General features: G+C 44.7%; 1 protein-coding gene across 6 annotated transcripts in view; it reads right to left on the bottom strand.

Annotated features, from left to right (window-relative positions):
• The window catches only part of IPCEF1 (interaction protein for cytohesin exchange factors 1), a 175,333-nt gene extending 169,248 nt beyond the window's left edge, over nucleotides 1-6,085 (bottom strand). For all 6 annotated transcript variants that reach the window (XM_040627984.1, XM_040627978.1, XM_040627985.1 and 3 more), the window contains exon 1: nucleotides 5,929-6,085. The gene's annotated coding sequence lies outside the window, so the exon portion shown is untranslated. The remainder of the gene's footprint in view (nucleotides 1-5,928) is intronic.
• Between the last annotated feature and the right edge of the window lie 5,849 nt (nucleotides 6,086-11,934).

The following is an 11,934-nucleotide window of genomic DNA, read 5'->3' on the forward strand; positions in this document are numbered from 1 at the left end:
CCCCCGTCGGGCTCTGGGCTCAACGCAGAGTCTGATGGAAATTCTCTCTCCCTCTCCCTCTGCCCCTCTCTGGCCACACATGCTCTCTCTCTCACTCTCCCTCTCTCTCAAATAAATAAATAAATAAAATCTTTAAAAAAATAAAAGGGGAATCAAAAATATGTGTTTAGTTTTGTGCAGATTAAATGACTAGGCTCATACAATGATGTTTTCCTGCTAAAAGAATGTTGTTCTGCTAGAGGTAATTATGGTAATAAGAATTAGGGTAATTTAAACTCTATTGAAAAGGGGATTTAACAGATTCTTATGTTGTAGAGAAACCCAAGAATGTGCTTGAAATCCTGGCTACTTATGTTGTCATTAAAATAGCTAGGCAGCTACCAAATTAATTTTATGTATCGAAGGACTCAACAATTTTAGATTAAACCATTTTAGATTCATTAATGACCTGATGGCTCATTAATTGGAGAATTTCCATTTGCTATATGCTTAAAGTTGTAGATTTTATGTTTGGACCAAAGTATCATCACATTGCATTATTTTCCAAGTCAGAATATTTAACCTTTTCTTCCAATATACAACTTGAGGAAGTAAATACCCTCCCAAGTTGACACAAATGCTCCATATCTAGCAAATTACCACATGGGTACAATCATCTGGAGTCCCTTGCTAGATTCAATTTATGAAAAGATGCCTTTTATAGATTTCACAATAGCCTGATTTTCATTTCGTAAATGTGTTTCGTTGTTTAGTGTCTTTATTCATTCCCACTCAATGAGGAAGTGACTCCACTGTTTGAGGCCCAATGCCACAGGTTAAAGTCAGAGAAATGAGTCATGCTGGATTTGGTCCCTAGAAGTGCTTGCCAGCAATGCAGATGAGTTTATCACTAGCACTTAAAATGACGTTTATTCTTTCCCCTTGTTTGTTTCTGGGGCTGTGTAACAAAATACTGCAAACTGAGTGGCTCAAAACAACAGGAATTTATGCTCTCACAGTTCTGGAGGCCAGAAGTTGGAAATCAAGATGGTGGCAGGGCCATGCTCCCTCTGAAACCATAGGGGGTAATCCTTCCTTGCCTTTCCCTAGACTTCTGGGGCCGGTTGGCAGTTCTTTGGCCATCGTTGGCTGGCAGCTCTGTCGCACCCATCTCTGTCTTTATCATCACGTGCTGTCTGTGTGTCTGTCTTTACAGGGCTGCGTTCTTATAAGGACACCAGTCGTACTGGATTAAGGGCCCAATCCATTATGACCTCACCTTAATTCAACTAATGACATCCACAACTACTTTATTTTCAAATAAGGTCACATTCTGAAGTACTGGGGATTGGGACTTCAGCATATCTTTTTGGGGGAGGGAGGCACAATTCAGCCCATACTAATACCCCCTTACTAGCTTTAATCTTCTTCTGCCAGAAAGTTCTTGTATGCGAAGGAGTCTCCACATGGTAAGAAACTGGAATCATAGCAAAGACAGAAGGCCCCATTGGTTTATAACGTTTTTACTTTCTTCCACATCAGAAAGCATACTGGTTAGGAATTTTTATCTTTGCTTTTATAGATGAGAAGACTTATGTGTGGAGACGTTAAATGCCTTGCTTGGTATCACCCAACTGTCATATGTCACGGGCAGCCTGGGTCTCCTGACCCCTGGACCTATGCTGATCCCGCTAACACACAGAGCCTAATAGAAAGCCCCATCAATATGGGTCCACTGACACTCAAAATGCAAATTGGATGTTTTCAGATTAGATAAGGTATTGTTATAAATGGGCCGCAAGGAGGCTTTTTGCTGTGATGAAACTGTCAGTGTGCTCTGACTGGGGCTGCGGACTATGCAAGGACGGTCCTGAGAGCCATGAATGCCACTGTCCCCCAGACCCCTCCCTTCCCCTCTGGTTGAGTGGTGTCCCTGCATAATAGCACCGGACCGCCTAGAAAGTAGGCTACGGTGACACCCATATGTGCCATCCTGTAGGGCAGGGGAAGTGCCCTGAAGAAAAAAGAGAAAGTCCTTTTCACTACCTCCTCAGGCAGGAAAGGGAAAGGAATTTCACTTAAAGCGATTTCAAAGTAGGCAATGAATCCGCTCAGACCCACCCTTTGCTTCCCAAGTCTTGGCCTCAAACCACCAGCTGATGTAAGAGAATCCCTAATGTGAATGAAAACAGCATAGGGCCCTGTGGCACAGTGGCCAGGCCCCAGGGGAGACACACAAAGATCTGGGTTTGAAGCCCCTCTCTGCCCCTGCCTCGTGTGGGGGTTTAGACAGGATACGTTTCCTCTCTGGGCTTCCGGCTCATGGAGACGACAACTCCCGTTTCCTGGGATTGTTTTGAGAAGTGACTGAAATTGTTCAGGTACTAGTGAAAGTGCTGCTTACGGTGCCTGGAACATAGCAAGTGTTCAGGAACATCGTCGCTCTTTATTCAGTGCCCCACACACGCAATATCTCGAAAATGCTATGGACTCTCTATTCAAAAGTCTATCCCGCTATTTCTAGTTCAAGTCATATCCCACGCTGGGCTATCTGGGCAGGAGGTTTCTTGTCTGTTAGATTAATTCTTTTGTTTCTAACCTTAACTCACTCTCACTAATGTATTCAGATATTTTTGCAAGAGCTTATCCACATTCTAGTAATTTGGGGGTGAGTTGAAAAACTTCAACGGTCACTTAGTTTGGGAGGCCTGTCTTTTGTTCGCACTTGGTCATCATTTGCCTCTTTGGCAAATCTCTCACCCGATCATTTCTGAGACAAAGGAGAGTTGCTCAACACACCTACGAATCCAAGTATTCGATTCCGGGTTAGCCTCCAATCAGGGACTCCTCGCTAGTGACAGGCTGCCCCTGGCACTGTGAGATGGGGTAGCCAAGAGCTTAACAACAAGAATTACTTCTTGACTTCACAAAAATGTTTTTCTCTCCCTGTGTATGCCAAGATGTTATAAAGATAAGTCAACATGCCCTTAAAAAGTAATTAGTCTTATGCTGGCAAGTCCAAATGTAATTTAGAACTATTAACTATGGAATTGACTATTGAACTTGCTAGAAAGTCATCCAATATAGGTTTAGAAGCCGTTATAAATCATCCAGAGAAAATAACCCATTTTTTAAAGTGATTCTAGGCACGAATTAGACCAGTCAGCCCCAGTTGGGTTCTTATTTATTTTCACACTAGAGCTATCACATGATTCCATACCCATCTTAATCTCAAAAGGAATCCCCAAACATTAAATAACATAAACTGTGTCATTTCTTAGATTGCCATGAACCACCAACATTAGCATACTACCACTAAGAAGCTGCTTTTGTTTTATTTTTGGTGGAAGATTAAAAGAGAGTTAAATGTTTGTTCATTTATTTTAATTCAACATTTATTTTGTATTCAAATTATTAAGGCAGCCCAGATATGCTCCACTAATGGAAAACTTGAGGGAAAAAAGATAGGAAAGTACAAAGACAAATATAACTATCAGCTATAAATCCACTAATCATGTAGTAACATTTTAGCATATTTACCTCAATCTGGCTTCTCTACAATATTTTTACATAGTTGAAATAGTTGTGCGTCTGCTCTCTTTACTTAGCATTCATAAATGACAATATTTCCTCAAACATCCTTGGGTTGGTGTTATTCCTTTATACAGATCTGCTGCTGTCTGCTTAACCATCCTGATAACTAAGCATAACATTTATTCCTTTTTTTTAATTTTTTTTATTATATTATGTTAGTCACCATACAGTACATCCCTGGTTTTTAATGTAAAGTTCGATGATTCATTAGTTGCGTATAACACCCAGTGCACCATGCAATACGTGCCTTTTATTCTTAATACATAATTCTTTAAAAGAATCATGCTTATTTATGTAATTTAGAAACTACTGAAAAGCATAAAGAAGAAAATATAAATTGGTAGTTAAATTTGTAGAGGTGGCTGTGATGATTTGAAAGCTGAAGAAAAAACACTGATAATGGCCATTTAGTGAAGACCCATGAAGTAGCAGACTGTGGGCAGATTTGTGACCTTCACACACAACCCCAAAAACTCAGACTGTTCTAATCACCACTTTTACAGGTCCAGAGCTCGTAGATTTTGAAAAGATGGGTCTGACCCCATGTTTATGTTTTCTCCTGGCTACATCATATTGCTCTCCCAGAATCACCTCCAGTCCACCGCCATGTCTACTGTCACACTGCCACCGTCACCACCATCACCTCCACCACCACCTCCATCATCACCTCCACCATCACCGCCATCATCACCTGCACCAGCTCCATCATCACCTCCACCACCTCCACCACCAGCTCCATCATCACCACCACCACCTCCACCACCAGCTCCACCACCACCTCCACCACCTCCACCACTAGCTCCATCACCACCTGCACCACCGCCATGACCACCTCCACCACCTCCACCACCAGCTCCAAACCCCCATCACCACCAGATCGCCACCCTTAGGGCTTCTTATCCCCATCACCACTTCTTTCCATTTCATTTCTAGATGCCCTTTCTTCTCTTCTCACCCTTATATTTTCCTCTCTTGCTTCACTTTAACCTCCAACAAGCATTTTCTTAAGTGTCAGAGTAACAGAGAGAAAGCAAAGGCTACCCACCACCCTTGCTTTAGAAACAATCCCCATCATGTATCCATTCGACAAAAGCTGACGGAGAGCATCCTATGTGGCAGACATGGTTTTGAGCACTCAGGGTATAAGAACTCCCCCATTTGCGGTGTTTCTTCAACACCAAGAGCTCATTGTTGAGGACTGTCTTCATGTTCACATACTGTTTGCCATGTGAAACACGCTTGCAAATTGTCAGCCTGTGTTGGCGTTACCAGTTCCCATAGCCGAGCCTCCATGCTGGATGGAAAGCAGAAGTGAGCTGTTCAAGAAGGATACCCCGCGTCAAAAGGAAAGTCTCAGGCAATCGTCATGAAGTAATTTCTTATCTCGTATTGCCACAGAAAACTACCACAGGAAAGAACTTCCTATTTCCAGACTCGGCTGATGTGCGTTTGCTTAATGCAGCTTGCCTGCAAGCGTTTACAGACACACCCTCCCCCGAAAAGACTCTTGATGTAGACAGCAAGGAAAGGAAGAAGATTAGAATATCGATTAAAGAATGAGGACCTCAACAAATACATACACTGAAGTCCCTTTCCTCCTCACTTGCATGAAAGAAACCGTATTCTTTCTGTTCCTATTTTCTATGTAAAATAATTAGGGGGAGAGGAGTCAGATTCTGTGTATGACTGTGCACGACCTAGGACAGGAGTAGGAACACATGGGCCCCTGCAGAAAAGTAAAACCCACTACCGCAGTCAGAGATGCCCTGCTGGGTGGTAACTCAGACTCCCACAACTCCAGTTCTCTCCCGTCCAAAGAAAACCAAATGCCCCAGGTGCACGTGGTAAAAACCTCGGGACCAATGTTACCTACGTTCTCATTTATATACAGGTGTGATTTCAAGCCTGTGACTTTTCCCGAAGAGTAAAATCCCCTCCAGCTGCCTGCCTCCAAAGGGGGTCCTCCACAAAGAGCACAGCTTCTCAAATGGGCGGCCACACAGAGTTTCCCCTGCAAACTCCTCAGGACCCAAACAAATGTTTAAGTGTGCTTTTCTAAACCAAATGCATGGTCCACAGTCCAAGCAACTGTCAATACAACATCCATTCAAGAAAGAGAAAAGCAGACTGAGTATACAACCATCCTCTCAGGGAATGAGAGAGTAATTTTGACACTGGACTTCCCAGCGGCAGGCTCATGAAGAGCTGAGCAAACATTGTATCATCTCCCAAGAGTCACATTTTAAAACTCATCGCCATGCTGAAAGAGAGAGCGCCAGGGTTTCGATTGCTTTGCCACCTTGATAAGCCAAGCAATGACGTCTGATACATCAGCCAAGGAGTGATTTTACTTACATGCAAGAAAAAGAGAGTAAATCCAAGAGCTGGCTGGTTATCCCTGAGTTCAGGAAACTCATAATCCACTGAGGCAAAGGCTGGGATTCCACCCCTCACAGCCAACAGCTCTGGAGGCTCGGTCTACACAGGACTACAAATTAGAAGCTGAGCAGAGACTGAGGCTCTTTCGAAAGAAGAGGAAGTGTCATCTCTACTTCCTCAATTTTCTGGTTCTTCCCTCTTATTGTTATTGATCCCTTCCTCGATTCCCAAATCCAAGGCACTGGGCACGCAAAGCGCGCATGTCTCGTCTGTCCAACTTCACGTAACCCTAAACACCACCCAGTGTCTTCGTTTCCAGGACACAGGCCCAAACATTACCTGGTTTTGCTTTCCTGTTTTGGAGGCAAAGACGTTTATGCACAGCCACGGAGGGTGGGAACGTTCGCAGAGCTGTTCTCGTGTGTTCGGTGGAGATGCCATTTGTTCATCACCCACATCGTTTAGGCTCAATCTTATTTCAAATTTCTCTTCTTTCCCTTCTCCTAATAGTTCATAATGCTCTTCTCAATACGGGAGGAAAGCATTTTTGGGTAAAAATGAGTCTTAGCTTGCCACTGTTTTGCAGCACAAATCATAAATTCTCTAATAGCAGAACTTGTCTTTCCCCCACCAGGCAAGAAAATGACAGGCTGTGAGTCAAAGATACTTAAACTCCTCACCAATAAATTCCTGACCTCCCACGGCTCCTTTCCAACAGCAGCATCTTGTTTCTTGGGAAGAGTACAATCTCTTTCTATTTATACTCTGCTTTCAATGAAAAGGAAACAAACCATTAGAATGGAGCTCGTGACCAGTGCAATTTTCCAGAATGTGGGAGCTGCATCGTTAACATGGTTATCGGCTATCTGATTGTGTTGACACTTAGAGGCTGAAAATGACCAACACCTCAAAGCTTCTGTAGGTCAGAAGTCTGGGCCAGCTTAACCGGGTTCTCCTCCTAAGGGTCTCCCACAAGCTATATACTCAAGGGGTCTATCAAGGCTTCAGGCACCTTAAGACTCGACAGGAGAGGGAAACTTCCAAGCTCACTCCTGCAGTTGTTGGTAGGATTCAGCTTCTCACAACTCCAAGACTGAGGGCCTCAGTTCATGCTGGCTGATGACCAAGGCCACCCTCGGTAGTTTGCCGCATGGACTTCTCTGCAGGGAAGCTCACGACATGGCAGCTGGCCTCACCAGAGTGAAAAAGCAAGAGTGAAAGGAATGAGAGAGGGAAGTTCTCATTCTTGGTTAAAATCCTATGTGTGGCCCTTTGGGCCTGATCATAGGCACTTACAAAGGCTGTCACCAGCTGGCCTCATGGGGAAAGCTGGTCTCCCCACACCGCACTCGGTGACAGCGAGCACACTGCAGTCTCTGAGGGGAGTTGCAGTGAAAGTCTCGGGGGTCCCCTTGCCCCTCATGCTCTTTTGCATATTTACATTCTCAGCCCCAGGTGTCTGATGTGAGAAACAAAGGCAAAAGAAAAATTAAATTTCCTTACTACCCACAGCCCATTGACAAGTCCTTGAAATAGGCAGAGTGACCTTCCTCTAGGAATTCAGCTTCCTCCATGTTAATACCTTGCTAAGAGCAACAGGTAAGCTTAGCCCAACCCCCAGGATCCTATAAGTCTACCTCAACATGTAAAAATTCATTGGAAACTTCCTTTATCTCTACCCCCAAGATACATGTTGGCAATCATCCCCCAAACATATGACCCACCAATATACATCTGAAGGGTCTCATGACTCAGGTTTCATTAGACAGTCATAAATGACCTTTCCCCAACAATAGCTAGCCCCCTCAAGGTCCTGGAAACCTTGCTTCCAAAATTCCTTAGAGACTTATGCTATCCGTAACCCCCTCCCAACTTGAAAGTGTATAATGGGCCACCCCTCATGACCCCGGGGCAGCTCTTACTGCCCACGCGTCCAGTCCCCGTACTTTAATAAAATCACCTTTTTTACACCAAAGACATCTCCAGAATTCTTTCTCAGCTGTCGGCTTCAAAAGCTAACATCTTTCTTACACCCGTGTCCATTCCAAGTTCTCTTCATGTGAGACCTTGGGCCAAGGTCTTCTTCAGATGATTCCACTGAGGCCCCTTTATGCGGGAAGGAGGGGAAGCTTTGAAGATACCTCTCCTACTACTCAGTCCCCTATTCAGGGGGAATTTCCACCACCCCCTCCACACCCACAAACCCACTAGAGTCCATAACGCTGGAGCCTTTTTGGGGGGCTCCCTCAACAATCGAGACTACCCCTCACACCTGTGCTTATCCACCCGACTCCACAGGTGCGCCATTCCACGGAGGAAGATGGAACGGGGAGAGTTGGTTCTTCCTCCAGCTTTAGACTCTTGCTTCTGCCCTCGCGGTGATGAAAGCCTTAACGCTTTCAGTTGTGGCCGGTCGTTTCAATCAGCCTCTCATCACCTCCACCTTACCCAGCTCCACTGAGCTCCTGTCAGGAAGAGAGTGTGAGAAAGACAGAAGTCACAATTTTTGTAACCTATTCTCAGAAGTAATATCCCATCGCTTTTGCCACGTTGTGCTTGTAAGAAGAGGAGAGGGTCACACAGTGTGAACTTCCGGGGCAGGGATCCCAGGAGGCCATCTTGCAGGTTCAGGTACAGTATATAAAACTTTACCCAAATTCAAGTTGCCCCTGTCCAGCCAAATGTTAACAAAAGGGAAAACTCTTCTAAAGATAAAATCATAAATACAGTCACACCGCTACAAGACAATCTGAGACTTGCATCCAGGCATTCTAATATCCTGCAGCCCACTGTGTTCATTACCAAGATCAGATTGCCCAGATCTGAAAACCCCATGACCCTAATCATTCAATCCCCAAGAAACGGACAAATTAACATAGAAGCAAACCCTGTAATAAACTACAAAACTAGTCTAGAGTCTGCAATTTCAATCAAAAGAGTAACTTTTCACCTAACCACAAGCATGAGAAGCCTCCGAGCAAACCCAGCGATTTCTCAGCGGGCTTATATAGTCTCCTTAAGCATCCATCTCGATGAGATCAGAACTCCTCGACACCTGGCTTCTCTCCTCTTGACACTCAATGAATCTTCTCCCTCCTAAGAATGACCAGGCAGGGCTTCTTTGCTGGCTACAGCCTCCCCAACCCCCCATGGTACAAAAACATACCACTCCTTCCATCTTCCTTTGTAAGCATTTAGAAGGGTTATTTCCTGGCCTGCAAGCACTGGGGGCAAGGAGAAAAGGGTCATTCTGGGTAGAGAAGTAAATAATCCAATTAACCTTAGATCTTCCTCATTTGATGATGTGCGGATAACAGCTGACATTCCAGACGGAAGCCAGTGGCACTTGATTTGCAGTTTAACTGGCAAAAGATGAAGGCAACATATTCAAAAGCCAAGTGGAGATCCTCTGTGTGTCCCATTTTGTGTCTCTCCTTCTACAGAAGTTTTTGTTTTCACAGATTCAACATAGCCTACATCCCAACATACCTCATGCCTCACAAACCAACTGTCAGTTAAAAACCATGTTAAAAATGAATCATGCTGGGACGCCTGGGTGGCTCAGTCGGTTCAGTGTCTGCCGTCGGCTCAGGTCAGGATCCCAGGGTCCTGGGATCGAGCCCCGCATCGGGCTCCTTGTTCAGCAGGGAGTCTGCTTCTCCCTCTCCCTCTGCCTGCCACTCTGCCTACTTGTGCTCTCTCTCTCTGTCAAATAAATAAACAAAATCTTAAATAAATAAATAAATAAATAAATAAATAAATGAAGCTGTTGGAGGAGCAGAGAAATCGAGGGCATATAATAAAGTTACTATTTGGTGAGAACGATTGCCTTAGGGGAATAGAAAATAGTTTGAAAAACAACTTCAGTCTCCGGTTGCAGACTTCCTCTCCTTTCTCTTTATATCCCTTTCATCAGGAGACAAAAATGAAATTGAATCTGTGGAAGAGTGAAAGGATGACAAGAAGATGTTGTAATTCTGACCAGGAATAAAATGAAAGTTCTCTCAGTGGTGTCTTGTTTGCATGAACCTCCGTTTCTGGGAAAAGGGGAATCTGCTCCCTGCACGGACTTGTCCCTGCAGGTCTCTGTTGTGGGTGGCAGCCGAAAGCACCAGACGGGATGAAAAGGACTTAGTGACATCAGGAGCAGGAACTTGCCTCTCATCAGGTTTTTCGATGCCATCATCGAAGATATCCCCCAAAGGGCACGGCATTCACAATTATGGGGCTGGGATTGGAGCCACTTAAATTCCACGAGCACGGATCACCTGATTGATAGAAATGGAATAATCCTCAAGGTGGCTGGACTTTCAGTTCAAGACAAATTGATCACAGATTCTTCTTGCCCTTTTCCCTCCCTCCCCAGACTCCCTTAAAATGATAGGAAAAGCGTAAAAAGTATATGAGCCCAAAATAACAGAAGTAAAATTGGAAGAAGAGCATTAGAGCTTGAGAGATTTCAACAGACCTCTGGAAGATGGAGTGACAGAGGGGGGCTATGAACTGTAGGAGGGCAGGAAACCAGAGCGTCCCATCAGTAAGGCTCCACACGGTGGTAGAGAAACTGGCCATCTGTGCGGCGGAATCCCTGAGAGGATCAGGACTCGAAAATTCAAGACAAGTCTGAAAATCTAAATAAGCGATGGGGCGGGGCGCTCGGTGGCTCAGTCCGTTAAGTGTCTGCCTTCGGCTCAGGTCATGATCCCAGGGTCCTGGGATGGAGCCTTGCATGGGGCTCCCTGCTCAGCGGAGAGCCTGCTGCTCCCTCTGGCTCTGCCCCTCCACCCCCATTCCCACCCCCGCTAGCTTGTGAGGCACTCTCTCAAATAAATAAATATTTATAAATAAGCAAATGAATGAATGAATGAATGAATGAATGGTGGGGCTGGAAAAAAGGAAGATTGATCCAAAGTGTATAAGAACTTAGCCCCACCCCGGCCCACAGTCCCCATTCAGGCATCTCCATCGGCCCTCCCTTTACACAGCAAGAACGCACCAGCCTGTGGACAGCCATTTCCCCCCACCCCAAGCAATACTGTGCAGGATTTCTCTCTAAAACTAGTGAAATTTTGCAAAAAAATACAAACAAGGTATGTGGCTATGGGAACTCCAGAGAGAAAACTCCACATTCTGGTTCATTCTGGTTACTAGAGCATCACTCAGCATGTGCTGGGGCATAACATCACCTCTCCGTTTGGCAACCATGAAATGCTGTGAAAGAGTGGGGGGAGAGGCCTTCTAATGGGCCTCCCTACAGAGCTTCATGAAGATATTGCATCCATAAAGAATGAACAGGGTGCTAAGTAAAATAAGTAACCTGAGAACAAGAAAGAACTTTTGGTTATTGTAAATGTGATGGCCAAATAAGGATTATCATGGAAGGGTCAGGGCATAAATTCAAGTTAAGTCTTTCAGGAAATAGTATTCAATGATCTCATGAAAGCAAGAACATAAAAGAGTTCCCTTAACAGAAGTCCATGAGTATTTGGATTAAAAGTTCTCACTGAATGCTCAGGGTGAAGAATTTCAAGGTATTGTAAAAGTCCCACATTCCAAAGACAAAGAGAAAATATGAAGATCTCCTCAATAGAGAAAACAAGTCACTTCTACAGACACAAGGAACTGAAGGGTTCCAGATCCCTTCTAAGTAGCACTGAGAGTTAGAAGGCAAGTGAGCAAAGTTCTGCAGGGTCTCAATGTCACCCCAGAATTCTGCAGTCACTCACCACCACAGATTCTGGAGCACCATTCTGGGCCTGGGGGTACAGCAGGCATGAGCAATAAGGAAAAGTCTGCCCTGCGCCAATTAGGATGGGGGCTCTCTCAGCAAGATAAGTGACGCATCATGTGTTCAATAGTGGTAAGTGCTAAGGAGGGAAAAAAAAAAAAGCAAGATAGCAAATAGAGGTCAAGGGAAGAAATTAGGCTAAAAATTAGATGAGGTAGCCAGGGAAGGACTGACAGAGAAGACGAGCTCTGAGA

Source organism: Ursus maritimus, unplaced genomic scaffold (assembly GCF_017311325.1).
Source record: "Ursus maritimus isolate PB19 unplaced genomic scaffold, ASM1731132v1 scaffold_13, whole genome shotgun sequence".
NCBI lineage: Eukaryota > Metazoa > Chordata > Mammalia > Carnivora > Ursidae > Ursus > Ursus maritimus.